Source organism: Haliotis cracherodii, unplaced genomic scaffold, assembly GCF_022045235.1.
Source record: "Haliotis cracherodii isolate W230 unplaced genomic scaffold, xgHalCrac1.p SCAF_6, whole genome shotgun sequence".
Classification (NCBI taxonomy): Eukaryota; Metazoa; Mollusca; class Gastropoda; order Lepetellida; family Haliotidae; genus Haliotis; species Haliotis cracherodii.
In genome coordinates this window covers 46,887,693-46,909,069 of record NW_027266319.1, presented here as the reverse complement: position 1 = coordinate 46,909,069, position 21,377 = coordinate 46,887,693, and positions in this window count along the sequence as shown.

The following is a 21,377-nucleotide window of genomic DNA, read 5'->3' as shown; positions in this document are numbered from 1 at the left end:
GCTCACAGGTTATGTGTGTGTTCTGCTGAATACTTTGTCATATATGAGATACAACCAGACTGCAGCACCATCTTGCACTGAGAGGCCTTGTTACAACCCTTAATGTAAAAATTACTCTTCATGTAAAAATATTTTACATTGAGGGTTGTGGGTTAACATTTACTGCAACTCTTAATGTAAAATGTTTTACATTAAGGGTTGAATTGACAGATAATACATTTTTTTAACATTAGATTTATCACTATGAAATAATACTTATCAAACATTCAGGAAACTTCGCAGATTTAATTGATCGTTACTTTGTCTAGATGTGCAAATGACTAATCATTTTTAGATTCCCTCTCTACAACGACCACCTGTTTGCTGTTATGACCCCTGACCCTTTTCACTGATTTCTATCAAACATGCTGTTGTACAGAGGTGACTTTGTATACTCTACAAGGTAGCCTCATGTCCATTCCTATCCTAGCAACGGAAAGGAGGACTCAGACAAAGCAGATCAGACTAAGTTGTAGATGATTGTGGGTTGTTAGAATATGGTCCATTAACAGAGTTTTGGGCATAAAATAATGAACACTGAAGCAGTATTACGCATATGACAGTTGAGCATACACCAGAACCGTATGATATTACAAACGACCGGAATTCCATTGCAATCTTTTTTGTTAAAAAAACCCACCCTTTCGGTTTCACTAGTACCATGTCGTACAAAGACGGATGGCAATATCTCACATTAGCCTTTCGGACATCTTGCATGTATGGATAAAAAATTAGATAACTAGAGCTATCCAACGTTGAATCCATGCCTCCCGCAGACGTAAGATAATGTTGACATGAGGACAACATAATCGGAACCTCTGTTTTTTCAGATTATACGAAATAGGGTAGAGTATTTAAAGGAGCAATCAGAGACCTCCTTTCCTTTGACATGGTAAAAACAAAACCTATGTGGTTGAGTTCGGAGTCCCATAACATGTCAAAATACAAAATTTGAACGAAATCGGACAATTTCTAAATTTCGACCAATCAGAGGCCTCTGATCCATTGACATGGTACCACAATGATAATGGAAATAAAGGCATGTCGTACAGTGTCTGTAGCTACACCTATGTGCATATATGAAAGAAATCGATGTAGGAGTTTAGAAGTTGTCTAGACAAATTGAAATGACGAGGTAATAAAATTCAATAACTCCGCCGAAATGAAAAAACAATTGCAATGTGCCCAACTACATGTTGAAGCGGTCATGTGTACAAAGTTTAATTGAAATCGATCAGTTTATTTAGAAAGAATTGTCCAGAAAGTTATTTTCCTGTAGACAGACCGACAGACATTCTGATTCCATAATACCCCCGCAACAATGAACTAATAATCTGATGAAATGATATTCATGAGGGTTTTCAAAAGGACTTCATAAATAGATATTTACTCATTTAGATGTTTGAGACCTGTAAATTACAAAATGGTGACTGTGAGACCATCTTGGATTTCTGAATGAGATTATATTACTGGCTACCTTGTGCTGATCATCCACACCTAGTTTCACAAAAAGCACTTAAGCAATTAATATGGGTAAATAGTCTTAAAATAGGGCTAACTATCTTAATTTTGACCAATCACAGGACTCCATTCCATTGGAATTGTAATAAAATGTGCTTTGTGTGTGCAAAAATATATCTTTTAACAAAATTGAACAACTAAATTTTGACCAGATGCCTCGGTTACATTGCCATGATGGTAAGAAACCTATTCGGTCGAAATATGTTGTACCTGAATACCAAATTTGATTGAAATCTCTGAATATTGATCAGTCAGCTCTGCAGATCCCGTCTTCTGTTGCCATGTAAGCAAGGTAGTAACATAAATAAATTCATATTCTATAGTGTCCCTTAGGGCTGGGACGGGTAATTTGGGTGATCGGGTTGGGTGTGTCCTGAGTAGGACCCAGGTACCCACAGGACTACCTGGACCCATTGTTAGTCATGTGATATACTTTTTTATGACATTAACCATAAAATTTCATGGTTACGCTTAATATGTTCAAATCGCTAATGTTAGCATTTCTTTCTGACTATGCACATATTCCTTCTGATTTTTATATGTTAGAGTAAAGACAAATGTCAACTTCAGTGTATGCACGATCAGATCGTTTTACACTATATCCAAATACTTTTTGCCAGGGCTCCAGTTAAAACTTCCCAATTGAACATTTTGTACCCAACTTGAGACCTACAGCGGGTACCCGGGTAGGGTCGGGTAACAGGGGGTCGGGTACCTGGCTAGTAAATTTAGACTTGTCCAGCCTTAGACTGTCCAAAGATACACCTTTGTACCAAGATTTAACAAAATCAGCTACATGTAAAAGACATGTCAGTAATGACCACTTAAAGCCTGGTGTATAAAGGTCGCTGTCGTTGTAGAGAGGTGTGGTGCACTAACACAACTATTTGTGGTTCCAGAGAAAATGCATATAGCTGAAGGAAGAATACATTCTATAACAAATAATTATAAGAAACTAAGAAAAGACAATGAAAAATGTGAAAATAGCAAAAAGTATCCTATATTTCCAATCAAACTTTGTTAATTAGAATGTTTTACAATAAGGGGCGATATGTAAAAAAATAATTATTTACATTACAGTAAAATTGTTTACATTAAGAGTAATTGTTACATGAAGGGTTGTAACAAGGCCTCAGCAGGTTATAATGCTTACATCCACTATGATAGTTAAATCTATCTACCCCACTGAACTAATTATGGTCATACATCGCAGTTTATTTCAGTCATTTGAATTCCCTTGAGAGCGTTGTGCCATGACACAAGCTAGATAGTGATGCATTATACAGGTGTATCTCCAGCTTCCCTGGCTGGCTGTGTCGGAAAGGGTGGACTCAAAGAAAGATTTACACACTGGAGCGGGTGGTTTCCGTACACAGAATGCAATCAATGTGTTTTGTTGACAAAACAAATCTACACAAACTGCTTTATTTGCAAAGTAAGAGATTCTATGCACTCTCGAAATCCTCACCTAATCATCAGACTTTCCCATGGGCAGTCCTGTTAGTGGTCCAGTTCACTTTTACCAGGACCACAGGCTGTATTATTACATGTTGATTGTTTGCTGGTGGCACAGCCCAGTGTGAGAGACAGTCCATTGAGCCCTATTGTCCTCCAGTAGCTTACCTCACTGCCAGGGTGGAGGATACTCCTTGGGTCACAACAATAGTCAGGTTACCTTGGCCCAGACGGAGCAGACACTCGTCCAGCACTACTGGTACTGGTAAGTTGTTGCTTATAGAAGTGTCAATCAACTAGAACTCTGTCGACTGAACATTTGTCTTTGGCTATGGCTATGGTATGTTATAGGGAAGACTTTTTGTTGTAGGCAAGACACCATGGGCCACTGAGTCAGGATATGAAGCAGAACATGTGCACTAACTTACCACTGAAGTGAATGGGTTGACAGATTATATCCCTCTCCAGTATAACCAATGACATCTCATATACTCCTGTTGTCCCATTATTTATGTATTAAATGAAATTGAGATTCAACAGAAAATATCTGTTCATCTTGATATTTTTTCTAAACTAGTCAGCCTTGGTGATCCTGTTGTAATGGAAATGGAAGTTGTGTATTAATGATGTCATCAACAGCCATTACAAAGAGACAAATATTGTCACTAATTATAATTACATCAACTAACAATGTCTCGGTAAATGTCCATGAATATAATACAGATATATCCTATGACTGTGTCTTAATATTTCTTGTTGTAATTAGGTATTGAGTTGGCAGTATTGCGTTGTGTTAATATAGATACACACACAGTTCACAGACATCACTTGGCAGTATTGCGTTGTGTTAATATAGATACACACACAGTTCACAGACATCACTTGGCAGTATTGTGTTGTTAATATAGATACACACACAGTTCACAGACATCACTTGGCAGTATTGTGTTGTGTTAATATAGATACACACACAGTTCACAGACATCACTTGGCAGATTGCTTGACACTTTTCCAAGTGACATGGCATGTCTAATAACATAGTATTTTACAGCATTTGTTATCCAAATTGTAACATTGCCAAATCTCACTGTTATGAGTTTAGAGTGGTGAAGACAAATCATGACTCAGTGCCATGCAGTGCTAGATTTAGATCAGAAATCAATCTCACGTCAATCTACATCCGGTGACATGTATCAAAAGTGATATACACAATATAAACTGTCAGCAGTTTAACAGCTTCCTTGAAGGCTGTGATCACAGTGTTACATCCATCCTGACTGCTTCATCTGTCAACCACAAACTGTCATCAAGGAATATGTCAGTAGAAATATCAGTCATGTGAAGTCCAGTGAACTCTCTTTGTGCGAATCTTGCAAAGTATTGCTCTGTTGTGCATTATTGTGTTAATCTGTTCTTCCATACTTTAAGACAAGGTTTCTAAGTTGTTAATTACAAAACACTTTTTCCTATACATACTCAATGATTATGAAACTGTAAAATGATCACAGTTAAAACAAGTGCAGAATTGAATGTATCATGACAGAATCTCTAGATCTGGAACCTAGATATTTGATTTCCTTACAATATGTATATGCTTATCTACAGGAAAATGTCATACATCAATTGACATAGGATGTTTCAGCCATACGCATCAAATACCGATGTCTCCTATATGCAGATCGGACATCAGGTGTTGAGCTGAAGGTGCTCCAGTCTCCTATATGCAGATCTGACATCAGGTGTTGATCTGAAGGTGCCCCAGTCTCCTATATGCAGATCTGAAATCAGGTCTTGAGCTGAAGGTGCTTCAGTCTCCTATATGCAGATCTGACATCAGGTGTTGAGCTGAAGGTGCTCCAGTCACCTATATGCAGATCTGAAATCAGGTGTTAAGCTGAAGGTGCCCCAGTCTCCTATATGCAGATCTGACATCAGGTGTTGAGCTGAGGGTGCCCCAGTCACCTATATGCAGATCTGACATCAGGTGTTGAGCTGAGGTTGCCCCAGTCACCTATATGCAGATCTGACATCAGGTGTTGAGCTGAAGGTGCCCCAGTCACCTATATGCAGATCTGACATCAGGTGTTGAGCTGAAGGTGTTTCAGTCTCCTATATGCAGATCTGACATCAGGTGTTGAGCTGAAGGTGCCTCAGTCACCTATATGCAGATCTGACATCAGGTGTTGAGCTGAAGGTGCCCCAGTCACCTATATGCAGATCTGACATCAGGTGTTGAGCTGAAGGTGCTTCAGTCTCCTATATGCAGATCTGACAGCATGATAACATCATATCTAGTTGTTGTTGAGTGCTGTGTCTTGAATGTGTAGCTATGTATTTCCAACAAGATAACTGCCTTGCATCACACTCTTATTAATCACAAGTTGTAGGAGGTAAACACCCACATGGTGTTCTCATATAAAATCTGTTTTGGTGTATTGCAGAAAACAGTCTGATGTCCCTTTTTATACTACAAATGTTTGCATAACTACAGGGCCCCATATACACAGATGAATACGTGTACAGTTCTAATGCCTCATGCTTTCAACCTTAGAATGATTTTGAAAACATTTTTTAGATTTGTTTACACAGATCTTCTACCTGATAATTGTGTAAAGGAGGAAGATATTCACACTCAATCCTTCCAGAGGAATGGTCCTGGAAAAAATGTAGGTCACCAATGGAAAATACATATTATGACACATGATGTACTGGCAATAACATGGCATCTAAAACATTGGATTATTGATTATCCAAAACTTGACGATATCACATAAAGGATTCATTATCTCTCTACTCAAGTGAAATGAAATCCCATGAGATTTGAAGAAAGCGAATCAACAAAGCTTGTTTATATTTCAATTCATCAATTATTGAGGTGTGCCAGCTCGCAATGTTGGGTAGTACAGTCTATCTGAAGGGAGACAGTCAATATCAGACTAAATAAATATATATTTCAAAATATCAAAACTTAAGTGATTGATATCAAATTAATGATCAAATTTCATATGTGTAATCTATTTTTCATCCTACCAAAATGACTTAACCTGTGTATTCCTTCCCCCACAGTGACATTACCCTAGCATGGACCTCCTTTCCCCACAGTGACATAACCCCAGTATGGACCACCTTACCTGCAGTGACATAACCCCAATATGGACCACCTTACCTGCAGTGACATCACCCCAGGATAGATCTCCTTCTCCACAGTGACATAAACCCAGTATGGACCTCCTTCCCCCGCAGTGACATAACCCCAGTATGGACCTCCTTCCCCCACAGTGACATAACCCCAGTATGGACCTCCTTCCCCCACAGTGACATAACCCCGGTATGGACCTCCTTCCCCCACAGTGACATAACCCCAGTATGGACCTCCTTCCCCACAGTGACATAACCCCGGTATGGACCTCCTTCCCCCACAGTGACATAGCCCCTGTATGAACCTCCTTACCCTGCAGTGACATAACGCCAGTATGGACCTCCTTCCCCACAGTGACATAACCCCAGAATGGACCTCCTTCCCCACAGTGACATAACCCCAGTGTGACCTCCTTCCCCACAGTGACATAACCCCAGTATGGACCTCCTTCCCCACAGTGACATAACCCCAATATGGACCACCTTACCTGCAGTGACATAACCCCAGTATGGACCTCCTTCCCCCACAGTGACATAACCCCAGTATGAACCTCCTTCCCAACAGTGACATAACCCCAGTATGGACCTCCTTTCCCCACAGTGACATAACCCCAGGATGGACCTCCTTCCCCACAGTGACATAACCCCAGTATGGACTTCCTTCCCCACATTGACATAACCCCAGGATAGACCTCCTTCCCCACAGTGACATAAACCCAGTATGGACATCTTTACCCCACAGTGACATAACCTCAGTATGGACCTCCTTCCCCCACAGTGATATAACCCCAGTATGGACCTCCTATCCCCACAGTGACATAACCCCAGTATGGACCTCCTTACCTGCAGTGACATAACCCCAGTATGGACCTCATTCCCCCACAGTGACATAACCCCAGTATGGACCTCCTTTCCCCACAGTGACATAACCCCAGGATAGACCTCCTTCCACCACAGTGACATAACCCAAGTATGGACCTCCTTACCTGCAGTGACATAACCCCAGTATGGACCTCCTTCCCCACAGTGACATAACCCCAGTATGACTCTCCTTCCCCACAGTGACATAACCCCAGTATGGACCTCCTTTCCCCACAGTGACATAACCCCAGGATAGACCTCCTTCCCCACAGTGACATAACCCCAGTATGGACTTCCTTGCCTGCGGTGACATAACCCCAGTATGGACCCCCTTCCCCCACAGTGACATAACCCCAGGATAGATCTCCTTCCCCACAGTGACATAAACCCAGTATGGACCTCCTTCCCCCACAGAGACATAACCCCAGGATAGACCTCCTTCCCCACAGTGACATAGCCCCAGTAGGGACCTCCTTTCCCACAGTGACATAACCCCAGTATGGACCTCCTTCCCCCACAGTGACATAGCCCCAGTATGGACCTCCTTACCCTGCAGTGACATAACGCCTTATGGACCTCCTTCCCCACAGTGACATAACCCCAATATGGACCTCCTTCCCCACAGTGACATAACCCCAGTATGGACCTCCTTCCCCACAGTGACATAACCCCAGTATGGACCTCCTTACCTGCTGTGACATAACCCCAGTATGGACCTCCTTCCCCCATTGTGACATAACCCCAGTATGTACCTCCTTCCCCCACAGTGACATAACCCCAGTATTGACCTCCTTCCCCACAGTGACATAACCCCAGTATTGACCTCCTTCCCCACAGTGACATAACCCCAGTATTGACCTCCTTCCACCTACATTCCACCTACACTGAGTTGAGAGTATGTATCTTTGAGATCAATGGTTTCTTGCATGAGGTTGGATTACAAGGACTGACAAACATTTCTTATTGTTTAAAGAAGTAGGGACATAATTTAAGAACATCAAAGATTATTATTGCTCAGGGATTGAGCATGACTGGCATAGACACACCTTGCAGCATCCAACTGCTTCATGTTGAATATACTTCGCTATATTGCTGTATGTGATTTTACAGCATGACTTGCATAGACACATTTTGCTGCCTCCAACTGCTTCGTGTTGTATATGCTTCGCTATATTGCTGTATGAGATTTTACAGCATGACTGCCATACACACACCTTGCAGCCTCCAACTGCTTCATGTTGCATATACTGGGCTATATTGCTGCATGATATTATGCAGCATGACTGGCATACACACACCTTGCAGCCTCCAACTGCTTCATGTTGCATATACTGGGCTATATTGCTGCATGATATTATGCAGCATGACTGGCATACACACACCTTGCTGCCTCCAACTGCTTCGTGTTGTATATACTTCGCTATATTGCTGTATGTGATTTTACAGCATGATGGGAATACACACACTTTGCTGCCTCCAACTGCTTCATGTTGAATATACTGGGCTATATTGCTGTATGAGATTTTACAGCATGACTGGCATAGACACAATAAAATACCTATAAACACCCATTCTGATTGATCAATGTATACAACACTTATTTATTCGCGTATAATACGCATTCGTGTGTTATATGCACCTTTTAATTATATGCACACCTTGCTGCCTCCATCTGCTTCATGTTGTATATACTGGGCTATATTGCTGTATGAGATTGTACAGCATGACGGGCATAGACACACCTTGCTGCCTCCAACTGTTTCATGTTGTATATACTGGGATATGGTCTGAGACCCCATCTCACACTGACTAGATACAACTCTAGTGGTGTCAGATTACAGCAGGATAATGAACATTTGATACAATGAAGGTATAGCACGGCAGGGAATTCTACTGGCATCCCAATGTATTCTCCATAGATTATTTTTCTTACTATAATTTATAATTCATTGGGTAGGTTGTATTCCTCACTCCTTGATTGGAAAGTAAATACTTAACCCCGGGGTTCTGGCTGGCACGGTCCTGTTGAATAGGACATATTGCACTTACTTAGGTACACTAAGGTTGTAAGTTAAGTCACAGCTGCATGTGTTCAGGTCCAGTTGCTATTGGAATTAAGGAATGTGAAGACAGGTTCAGTTGCTATTGGAATTAAGATATGTGAAGACACAGGCTCAGTTGCTATTGGAATTAAGGAATGTATAGAGACAAGGGCTCAGTTGCTGTAGGAATTAAGGAATGTATAGAGACACGGGCTCAGTTGCTGTAGGAATTAAGGAATGTATAGAGACAAGGGCTCAGTTGCTGTAGGAATTAAGGAATGTATAGAGACACGGGCTCAGTTGCTGTAGGAATTAAGGAATGTATAGAGACACAGGTGCAGTTTCTGTAGGAATTAAGGAATGTATAGAGACACAGGCTCAGTTGCTATAGGAATTAAGGAATGTATAGAAACACAGGTGCAGTTTCTGTAGGAATTAAGGAATGTATAGAGACACGGGCTCAGTTGCTGTAGGAATTAAGGAATGTATAGAGACACAGGTGCAGTTTCTGTAGGAATTAAGGAATGTATAGAGACAAGGGCTCAGTTGCTGTAGGAATTAAGGAATGTATAGAGACACAGGCTCAGTTGCTGTAGGAATTAAGGAATGTATAGAAACACAGGTGCAGTTTCTGTAGGAATTAAGGAATGTATAGAGACACGGGCTCAGTTGCTGTAGGAATTAAGGAATGTATAAAGACAAGGGCTCAGTTGCTGTAGGAATTAAGGAATGTATAGAGACACAGGCTCAGTTGCTGTAGGAATTAAGGAATGTATAGAGACAAGGGCTCAGTTGCTGTAGGAATTAAGGAATGTATAGAGACACGGGCTCAGTTGCTGTAGGAATTAAGGAATGTATAGAGACACAGGTGCAGTTTCTGTAGGAATTAAGGAATGTATAGAGACAAGGGCTCAGTTGCTGTAGGAATTAAGGAATGTATAGAGACACAGGCTCAGTTGCTGTAGGAATTAAGGAATGTATAGAAACACAGGTGCAGTTTCTGTAGGAATTAAGGAATGTATAGAGACACGGGCTCAGTTGCTGTAGGAATTAAGGAATGTATAGAGACACAGGTGCAGTTTCTGTAGGAATTACGGAATGTATAGAGACACAGGCTCAGTTGCTGTAGGAATTAAGGAATGTATAGAGACACAGGTGCAGTTTCTGTAGGAATTAAGGAATGTATAGAGACACAGGCTCAGTTGCTGTAGGAATTAAGGAATGTATAGAGACACAGGTGCAGTTTCTGTAGGAATTAAGGAATGTGTAGAGACAAGGGCTCAGTTGCTGTAGGAATTAAGGAATGTATAGAGACACAGGCTCAGTTGCTGTAGGAATTACGGAATGTATAGAGACAAGGTCTCAGTTGCTGTAGGAATTAAGGAATGTATAGAGACACGGGCTCAGTTGCTGTAGGAATTAAGGAATGTATAGAGACAAGGGCTCAGTTGCTGTAGAAATTAAGGAATGTATAGAGACACAGGCTCAGTTGCTGTAGGAATTACGGAATGTATAGAGACAAGGGCTCAGTTGCTGTAGGAATTAAGGAATGTATAGAGACACGGGCTCAGTTGCTGTAGGAATTAAGGAATGTATAGAGACACAGGTGCAGTTTCTGTAGGAATTAAGGAATGTATAGAGACACAGGCTCAGTTGCTGTAGGAATTAAGGAATGTATAGAGACACAGGTGCAGTTTCTGTAGGAATTAAGGAATGTATAGAGACAAGGGCTCAGTTGCTGTAGGAATTAAGGAATGTATAGAGACACAGGTGCAGTTTCTGTAGGAATTAAGGAATGTATAGAGACACGGGCTCAGTTGCTGTAGGAATTACGGAATGTATAGAGACACGGGCTCAGTTGCTGTAGGAATTAAGGAATGTATAGAGACAAGAGCTCAGTTGCTGTAGGAATTAAGGAATGTATAGAGACACGGGCTCAGTTGCTGTAGGAATTAAGGAATGTATAGAGACACAGGCTCAGTTGCTGTAGGAATTTAGGAATGTATAGAGACACAGGCTCAGTTGCTGTAGGAATTAAGGAATGTATAGAGACACAGGCTCAGTTGCTGTAGGAATTAAGGAATGTATAGAGACAAGCGCTCAGTTGCTGTAGGAATTAGGGAATGTATAGAGACACAGGTGCAGTTTCTGTAGGAATTAAGGAATGTATAGAGACACGGGCTCAGTTGCTGTAGGAATTAAGGAATGTATAGAGACACAGGCTCAGTTGCTGTAGGAATTACGGAATGTATAGAGACAAGGGCTCAGTTGCTGTAGGAATTAAGGAATGTATAGAGACACGGGCTCAGTTGCTGTAGGAATTACGGATGTATAGAAACAAGGGCTCAGTTGCTGTAGGAATTAAGGAATGTATAGAGACACAGGTGCAGTTGCTGTAGGAATTAAGGAATGAATAGAGACACGGGCTCAGTTGCTGTAGGAATTAAGGAATGTATAGAGACACAAGCTCAGTTGCTGTAGGAATTACGGAATGTATAGAGACACAAGCTCAGTTGCTTTAGGAATTAAGGAATGTATAGAGACACGGGCTCAGTTGCTGTAGGAATTACGGAATGTATAGAAACAAGGGCTCAGTTGCTGTAAGAATTAAGGAATGTATAGAGACACAGGTGCAGTTTCTGTAGGAATTAAGGAATGTATAGAGACAAGGGCTCAGTTGCTGTAGGAATTAAGGAATGCATAGAGACACAGGCTCAGTTGCTGTAGGAATTACGGAATGTATAGAGACACGGGCTCAGTTGCTGTAGGAATTACGGAATGTATAGAGACACAGGCTCAGTTGCTGTAGGAATTAAGGAATGTATAGAGACACAGGCTCAGTTGCTGTAGGAATTACGGAATGTATAGAGACAAGGGCTCAGTTGCTGTAGGAATTAAGGAATGTATAGAGACACGGGCTCAGTTGCTGTAGGAATTAAGGAATGTATAGAGACAAGCGCTCAGTTGCTGTAGGAATTAAGGAATGTATAGAGACACAGGTGCAGTTTCTGTAGGAATTAAGGAATGTATAGAGACACGGGCTCAGTTGCTGTAGGAATTAAGGAATGTATAGAGACACAGGCTCAGTTGCTGTAGGAATTAAGGAATGTATAGAGACACAGGCTCAGTTGCTGTAGGAATTAAGGAATGTATAGAGACACAGGCTCAGTTGCTGTAGGAATTAAGGAATGTATAGAGACAAGGGCTCAGTTGCTGTAGGAATTAAGGAATGTATAGAGACACAGGCTCAGTTGCTGTAGGAATTAAGAAATCTATAGAGACACAGGCTCAGTTGCTGTAGGAATTCAGGAATGTATAGAGACAAGGGCTCAGTTGCTGTAGGAATTAAGGAATGTATAGAGACACAGGCTCAGTTGCTGTAGGAATTACGGAATGTATAGAGACACAGGCTCAGTTGCTGTAGGAATTAAGGAATGTATAGAGACACGGGCTCAGTTGCTGTAGGAATTAAGGAAAGTATAGAGATACACAGGCTCAGTTGCTGTAGGAATTAAGGAATGTATAGAGACACAGGCTCAGTTGCTGTTGGAATTAAGGAATGTATAGAGACACGGGCTGTTGGTGAATCAGTAGCTCTTCATCAGTATGCGGTGGCCAGTCAGTCCCATAAGAAACATTAAACAACCAATACACTTTAGAAGTGTGGTCTAGTCTTTCATTAATATATATATATAGTTAGAACTGATAATCTTTAAGGTCCAATTACCACAAATTGAGTTGAAATCCCAGCTAGTGACTATTTCCCTTTGTGACTGGATGCATGTGACTGCTGCTCCTGGCAACATGTGTCACAGTAGCTTTTTCTCCTCATCTCTGAACCCTTCGCACCTGCCAATCAACTTGTCTATAACAAGGTAACACTCCTGTTATGTGAGTGACATGAAGAGACAGGCCTCATTTATCATAGTTTTCTCTTCTTCCTCACTATAGCAACAGTTGGAATAATTGGTCTTTTATTATTTCTACATAATTTTGTACCTATAGAACTTAATTTGATGCCCACATAAACTGGGTGTACAGAAAATATTTGCCATGGGTAAGGTAGATGCTTCAGGGTGAAATGTTTTATATTGAAGTGCATATATTCTCCCATGCTTGTATAGATGAATATTCTGTGTTAGATGTAAATGTGTATACATATTCTAAAACAGTTAGTTTTCAACACAGTCATCAAAGAACAATAGAGTGGTCACATTGGGTAGCTCCTATCACAACTGTCTACATATTATATCAAATTTGGAAATGCACAACATGAAGGCTACAATGTATGCGCAAGTATGTAAAATCTGTTTCTATGATGCAATATTTATTTCATATGAATCATATTATGTATTAACACAATCTGACAAATAAAAACTTCATGCGAATAGTGAATTTAAATAATGTTTGATTAATAGTTGTATAGTTGACATGTATACCCGCTACAATATATGACACTAGAAGTACTGCAAGACTGGTGCATTGGAATCAGAAATGTGTTGCATGGTACATATTGTCATGGTATATATTATCATGGTATTATCATGGTATATTGCCATAGCATATATATTGTCATGGTATATATTATCATGGTATATGTTGTCATGGTATATATTGTCATGGTATATGTTTAAATTGTACATTGCCATGGTATATATTGCATCTGTTGTCAGTGTGGCATCCACCTCTTGCAGTTCCATCCCCCTCATCACCTATTGACTTGCACTTGTCACTTGAGTGTCTTCACAAATAGAAGCTGGGTTGGTTGCAGTGTGTAATAACAGGCTATAGGTCCTCACTTGACTATTGAGAGTGAAAAACACTCATATTCTCCTTTGTACATTTAAACAAGCACTGATAAATCTTTTTATTATTTTCAATGGCGGCCACTTAACATGACATATTACTAGCCAATACTGTACAGAGAATGGAACATTTCAGAAAGATTAGCTCTGCAGCCATGCTACTACTTACTTTTGACAGTTATTGTTTGTGTAAATATCATTAGGCTAAACCAATATTGACAGAAATGGTGACAGCTGAGACTGCTCTTGCTGTAGTCAAAATGGAAATGATAAAGTAAGCATGTGATTCAGAGGGGGGTTTGAGACTGGAGGACAAATAACAGAATGAGGTGCTGCCTTGTCTAGCTCCAAGCCTGTATTATAGGAAAAACCCATGTGTAACTTGGTAATTAACAAATCTTGATTGGCCAACAGTACAGTCTTCAATGACACCAAAATATGTTGATAATTATATCCTTTTGTTTCATATCCATAGCATGCTATTATTTTCAAATATATGTTAATGAGTAAGGAAATTTTAGATGTTTTCAGAGATAATTTGTTCCTTGATGACTTAACTAAGTGTTACTGAGTCTCCCTGGGAGAGGCATGTTAGTATGCTGAGTTGTGATGAAGTCGGCCACAGTTTCACCAGCATGCAGTATCCAAGTCATCATTCCCAACTGTTCAGTGTTCCCAACAGGGGAGAGCCATGTGGGAACAATATAACATCGCCTCACTTGACTGACTTTCATTGGACAGAGTCAGCTTCAGTTCCGTATTGAATTGTTGCAGATATTAGAGAGGTGTTCATAACACCGCAAATGTGATAAGCTGAGCCACTTTCTATCATAAATGTTGGCCATTTCTCACGGAGATTGGTAACCAGACAGCTGGGTCAGGCAGTGCATCCATGTTGGCAAAATGAAAGAAAGACTTATTTCTGGCAGCATGTATAAGCAAAAGTTCAAAACTGTTATATTTCCTTATTCTATAACCTTCAAGAAGAAAACCTGGGAGGTAGGTTAAGTTTAGTAAACGATTTTTTAGTTTCACTTAATCTATTTTGTTTTTCTTGTTCGACATTAATGATTATAAGGGCAATTGTAAGCCAACATGGATATCATCTGAAAGCATTGTTATATGATATGATATGCTGTTATTGCCATCTGTCACTGGACATTTTTAACTAAGCATGGATCACAACCCAACTTTCTTCTCTTTTTTTTCTTTCCAATGATTTTGGTAACAAATATCAGATGAAAGTAAACTGCATGTAGACATAAGTATGGGAAGATGTTACAAGAATGTAACTGTCTCCCTGCAGCAGCAGGCTCCCTTCAGCCTACAGACCTACAAACAGAGAGATGCTACAAAACCTGGCATCTCACATGTGTCTTGTGTGACAGATGAATGAGAATGCAACACTTTATTGCCATACATACCTAATTGTAACAGAATAATATTTTATAATTCTATTTATATTCTATCACGTAAGATGATTACAGTACAATGAAAGTCTTTAGCTACTGCCAGGAGAGAAATTAGCAGTTTTTATTTTGTGGTCATTGATAAATAGAGAAGAACAAAATATTTTTCAAAATATGATTACTTTTGGAATGAACAAGTTATACCAGAAGTGTATTTCTGTATGTAATATTAGTAAGCGAGGTGATTGTGAGACTGGACACCTGTATTGAATGTTTTACAAAATGAGTGGCTCTGTAGATCACATTTTGATAGAGTCAGATTCTTCAATGCACATAATGTTTCATTTTCAAAATTGTAACTTCAAAGATTCTCAGTTACAGTAACATGTTTCACTGCTCCTCTTTAATATTCCATTGTTTAAACATGATATTCTTTATTCAGTCTGTGAACTGAAGGAGATAGAGATATAGACGTGAGGCATACATTGCTACAAAGTGCCTCCTCACACTATTAAGGCCTAGCCTCAAGTCAAGGGAACTAATGAGCAGTAGCCGGTTGTTTGTCCAGCTTTGTTCAGTGTTGTATACACCAAATTGTCTTATGTAATACTAACTCCACATACAGCCACAGGCCAGGCTTAATGAGCGTTTGGGTACAAATAGTGGACTTCAAGACATGTAGATTAGGATGGTAACCTGGCTCCATTCAGTCACCAGCCGACAGACTGTGCATGGGTATGCTGTAGTTACATTGTTGATGGTAGATCATTGTTTAATGCAAGTTTCTGTTGTATTGTCCAAATTATAGTGGCTGTAAATTCACAGTGTATAGATTGAAAGAGGTAACAACATGAGTAGAATTCACAAACTATCATTTACCAATTATCATACATGCATACATGTAAGACTAGGTACATGTGTGAGATGACGTGAAGTGGAGTTTTACATCGCGTTCAAAATTATTGCACTTATACGGCAACGTGCAAGCCTGTGTGTGAGGCAGTGTGTGTGTGTTAGTGTGTGTGTGTGTGTTTGTTGGTGCTTTTCGTGGTCTGAACTAACGCTGTTTTTACTGTGCTAGCGCACTTAGATACCATGCCGCAGTGTAACATGAAAACCCCACTCAGACACAGCGTACTGACTTTGAACTGACCAGTCCTTGTTTTAGCCCCTTAATGCCAAGTACCAAGCAGGGTAACAATAATATCAATCTTTTAACATCTTTTGGTATGACGTAGGCTGGGATAGAACCCAGACCTTCTGCTCTCCAGGCAGATGCTTTACCACTAGACCACGGAGGCGGTCACGTACATATGTATGTCACATAGCAATAACAATGAGATTCTACCTTGGTCAGGACACGAAAACATACATGTAATTACCTTACCCAGTGACCATCAGGTGTGATATTTGATATGTCTTCACCTTACCCAGTGTCACCATCAGGTGTGAAATGTCATATGTCTTCACCTTACTCAGAGTCACCATCAGGTGTGATATGTCATATGTCTTCACCTTACTCAGTGTCACCATCAGGTATGATATGTCATATGTCTTCACCTTACTCAGTGTCACCATCAGGTGTGATATGTCATATGTCTTCACCTTACTCAGTGTCACCATCAGGTGTGATATGTCATATGTCTTCACCTTACTCAGTGTCACCATCAGGTGTGATATGTCATGTCTTCACCTTACTCAGTGTCACCATCAGGTATGATATGTCATATGTCTTCACCTTACTCAGTGTCACCATCAGGTATGATATGTCATATGTCTTCACCTTACTCAGTGTCACCATCAGGTGTGAAATGTCATATGTCTTCACCTTACTCAGTGTCACCATCAGGTATGATATGTCATATGTCTTCACCTTACTCAGTGTCACCATCAGGTATGATATGTCATATGTCTTCACCTTACTCATTGTCACCATCAGGTGTGATATGTCATATGTCTTCACCTTACTCAGTGTCACCATCAGGTGTGATATGTCATATGTCTTCACCTTACTCAGTGTCACCATCAGGTATGATATGTCATATGTCTTCACCTTACTCATTGTCACCATCAGGTGTGATATGTCATATGTCTTCACCTTACTCAGTGTCACCATCAGGTGTGATATGTCATATGTCTTCACCTTACTCAGTGTCACCATCAGGTGTGATATGTCATATGTCTTCACCTTACCCAGTGTCACCATCAGGTATGATATGTCATATGTCTTCACCTTACGCAGTGTCACCATACAGTATGAAACCTAATAGACATCATTAGATGTCTTTCACCTGTTGACCATTTGTAAAAACACCGCAGTGTCAATGACTCACAAATACACTGTCATGAATATTTATGTCATTATTAATAATTCCTATAGTTGTGCTGTCTGAATGTTGTGAATATAATCCTAAAGTATACCAATGCTACCTTTGCTTACTACCTACACCTTTAAACTTGTGGATAGAGGAAGGCATAATATTTTTTCGTATGTTGCTTTACTAAACTGTAGCTTCATGTATGTATGCCCCACGAACCTTGGGTGATTAAAATGCTCTGAATTAGTTAACTGACTCGTAAGTCATTAATATCAATATAGAAAGTGACTGTTTGTGGTGATGCAGAAGCAGTTAAAGTCAGTAGATTACCATACTGTCAGGTTACCTTCAACATTTCCAATCTTCCATTATCTTCATTTGGGCTACCAGAGATAGACTTCTCTGTATTGCATGTGGTAGTCCTCCATTATGGGAGTTGGTGAAGCCCACTGTCTGTATTCCCTAAGGACACTATAGCTGCTGTACTACAGCTCACTCACTCACTCACTCACTCACTCACTCACTCACTCTCACTGGAATATGTGTTGTGTTTGCACAGTTAGTTGCTGAAAGGATTGTTGATAAATGTCATTAAGCCTATGGGTAGCAGGGAGGGAGAATGTTACTTTCCCCCATCATAAATTTAGCTGTAAAAGACCCTTAAAAATTGGTTGTTACTGTTGTTATTCTTGACAATAAACACTTGATCAGCTTAGACTTTGTCTGCCCCCTGTGTGTTGGTGTGTCAAGGGATTTTCCTACACAATCAGCATTCATATACAGTAGATGATCCAGGTCCATCTAGGACTGATGAAATGATGCTATGGGATGTGTATATGCAAGACAACTTGTTAGCCGGGTGCAGAAGGTAGGCCTAACTGTGTCAACACATTTTGGAATTACATGTTCATTCATTTAAAAAGGGTATTCTGAATAGGTCGCCCAACACTTTCTGCCACTGTCATTCAGAAGGAACTGATTTTCAGATTACTTGTCAAACCTATGTATGAACAGCCATTTGGCCAGGGGACAGTTTCACTGTGTGAGGAGCCGACCCCAGGCTTACACCCCATGGGTTGGTTATCAAACTGGATCACTGGTCACTGAGATTGTATCATCTATATGTCCATCCTTGTCACTGGCCACAGTCATTCTTGTCTTGGCCTTCAAGGTTAGTTAGTGATCACCTTCTCTTATTCATCAATTCAGCTTTCTATAATCACATGATGTCAACTAACCTTCTTTTTCATTGTCTACATTGTCATTGTTTGATTGCATTACATGTATAAAGTATTAAACAGTTCATTACTGCTATCATACATCTAAAACACATACTACATAGCATTGCCTTTCAGTTATGATCTGGACATTTTTAGGTGAAATTTGTGTCAAACAATTTTACATCAAATACCTTGTGTTGTAGCAAATTTTCAACATTCTTTTAAGAATACAAAAGCATTACCCGGTAACTATTTTTCATGTCATTTGGGTCCATATGTAATTTTCAAAATGGGATTGGGGAGTGGATCTGGATCTGGATCTGCATCTTTTTGTGTTTTTAACAGCATCACGATATCATGCCAGCATATCTGCTATATGATGCCCCAAGTTCAGACACATGCAGGACATACTTCTGTGTGGGTAGTTGCACCTTAACACGACAGTTGAATGTTTAACCATCAAGAACCATTATCCATCTAAGAAAGAATGTTTCATGCTTGTATAATGCAGATCATATAATGACTGTCACAGTTGGTGAATCATTTCTATTTATCCATCAGTTCATCTCATCAATAACCTGTCTCATTACCACAGTATAACCTCCTTGTCCGCTGTACATGTGGGGATGATTAATATTGCATGGGGATGGATATTCAACACACAGTGACAATACAGCCATATTGATTGTATTGTGACAGTGTAGTGCATGGGTCAGTGGGTTTGTGTCAACAGTCCGACTGCTGGTGTCAGCATCAGGATAGCGCTTGGTGGATTGGTATGGTAGAACAGTCTGGAACAGAGTAAGTTATCACCTTACCTTTTGCACTTCATCAAATCATTCAACATGGCATACTGTCTTCATATTTAATCCACATTGCTTTGTGATATATATTTGTCTGAATTGTTTGGAAATATCTATTGTTCTCATAATATCTTATGATGGAACCATTATTTTCTTTTTATGGACAAGTCTAAGTAACGTAAATTTAGCAAAATATTTTTTCCAAATATGAAACCACCTACAGATCAATGGACACCTGTCTTTTGGCTGATGAAGCAAATCTTTAAAAGAAAAATTAAATTGAACTTGCCAAATCATTGGGAATAAAGGCTTCATGATGAAGACACCAGGCATCCTGTATTGCTAGTTTCATGATGAAAGGTGGCTTTCTTCTGACCTTGTATGACACCACCAGTTACCACAAGGGAAAGATTAGCAAAGGGCAATCTTTTACTTGAGTCCACTAATATCTCATGGGCAACACTAATAGATGGGTCATTTAGTGATTGCTATGTGTGTAGTGCTGCCTCAGTAGATTTCTATGGGACTTGACTAGTTATAGTGTGTGATGGGCTTGCTGCACAGCTCTCCTCCAGTAATCCCATCAATGAACTGTGACACATGCTACAGACTAGGCTGTACCTGTTTTCCCACATTAAGCCTCGGTGTGCAGTATCTCATTACTGATGGTAACTTGTTTATTACCTTTTTAAGGCCAAGGGATTGTTATCATCTACAATAACATTTTTTTTCAATTTCTATGTTACAACATTAAAGATAGTTTTGTATTGACATTTATTCACTTCAGTTGAACAGGTTAAATGTTGAGATGAGGGGATAATGTGTTGGTCTTTTTTTCCATTTCTGTGTGTATATTTACATTAATACCACTGACAGATACAATGACAATGCAAAATGAATGTTAAATGTAAATATTACATGTTAAGTGTCATGTATTATCCATTTAAAAATGGAATTAATCTTTGGTACCCTTTATCATATTTGTTTATCAAATATCTAAAGGGAGGTTACTGTTCACACCTTCACTGTTAAGAGGACCCCCGCCATGCCCTCCTCAATCAGCCAGGTTATACGTGATGTTCCTCCATAGACAGTTACTGAATAGTGTCATTAACACCCATAATTCTTATCAATACAATTTTCTGTCAACAAACTGTTCGACAAGTGTTCAACAGTGATCACAGTTGGTCATTCAAGACATAATTTAAGTAGAGAATCAACTGTTTGACCAATGTCTGACAACAACTGCAAACACATCCTTGCCATGGTCAAGTTATTTCACCAAATAAGGGCTAGATTTTCTAAAAATGTGGATGAATGCAATGCAGTATTTATTTTATTTTTATTGTAAAGTTTGTAAACAGTTATATCTATTGTGATATAACTATAATTTAGTCATGGCATTGGTTTCACTTTGTCATGGCACTGTTTTGAGCCAGAGATCTAACCTATTTTATAAAATCACATCACCTTGTTTTGCTCATCAAACCACTTTTCTGACCTTGTTCTATTTCATCCAAACCCAGCCATTGTTCTCTCCTAGCTGGTTCTAACCATCCAAAAGCCTGTGTCAAGCTTCTCCTTCCAAGTTAAAGCAAGGAAAAACAAAGGAGTGCTGAAAAAGAGTGGATTGCACCAATTACAATAATAAAAACACACACACATATATATGTGACTGGAATGAAAATGCTCAATAACAAGATGTATTATATTTCATGGAACATATGAACAGCAGTAATTATTTGTGTGTAACGTGTTGCCAGGGG